Source organism: Sinocyclocheilus grahami, unplaced genomic scaffold (genome assembly GCF_001515645.1).
Source record: "Sinocyclocheilus grahami isolate Dianchi unplaced genomic scaffold, SAMN03320097.WGS_v1.1 scaffold1324.1, whole genome shotgun sequence".
In the NCBI taxonomy this organism is placed as follows: Eukaryota; Metazoa; Chordata; class Actinopteri; order Cypriniformes; family Cyprinidae; genus Sinocyclocheilus; species Sinocyclocheilus grahami.
The window spans coordinates 69,408-69,924 of NW_015506503.1; positions in this window are offsets into that span (position 1 = coordinate 69,408).

Consider the following 517-nt stretch of genomic DNA (forward strand, 5'->3'; position numbering starts at 1 on the left):
ATAAAACAGTTCAAGTATATCACAATGTTAGTTTAAATGTTTAACCTATATAAATGTGCGCTGTTAGACTCATATCCAATCGTTTGCGGAGATTGGAAGCTGAATCTCTGCAGGACATGGAGGCGCCAGTGCGATCACTTGCATTTTTTTCTAACAGTGGAAACAACTTAAAATACGCAGTCATTTTTGCTCATAAAGGTAAGAGTAATACATCATTCTAAACTGTAAAGCTGTAAACTGTAAAGCTAGTTTTATTTGTGTGCACTCACAATATCAACAAATATTTGCTTTTATAAAATAAAGAAAACAAACGCTTTCTGCCGTCTCGGTCTTGAACAGGAGCGCGTCACAATGATTAACCTAAACTCAGACATGATCAAAGTATATAGAAAGCTTTAAATTACTATTTTAAAACGAAATAATTCAAATCGAAAATAGACTCCTATTAAAATAAACTCTTTCATTGTGAAATCCGTGCATTTCTCTCTAAAGGCACATCCAATTAGGAGAAGGCGAG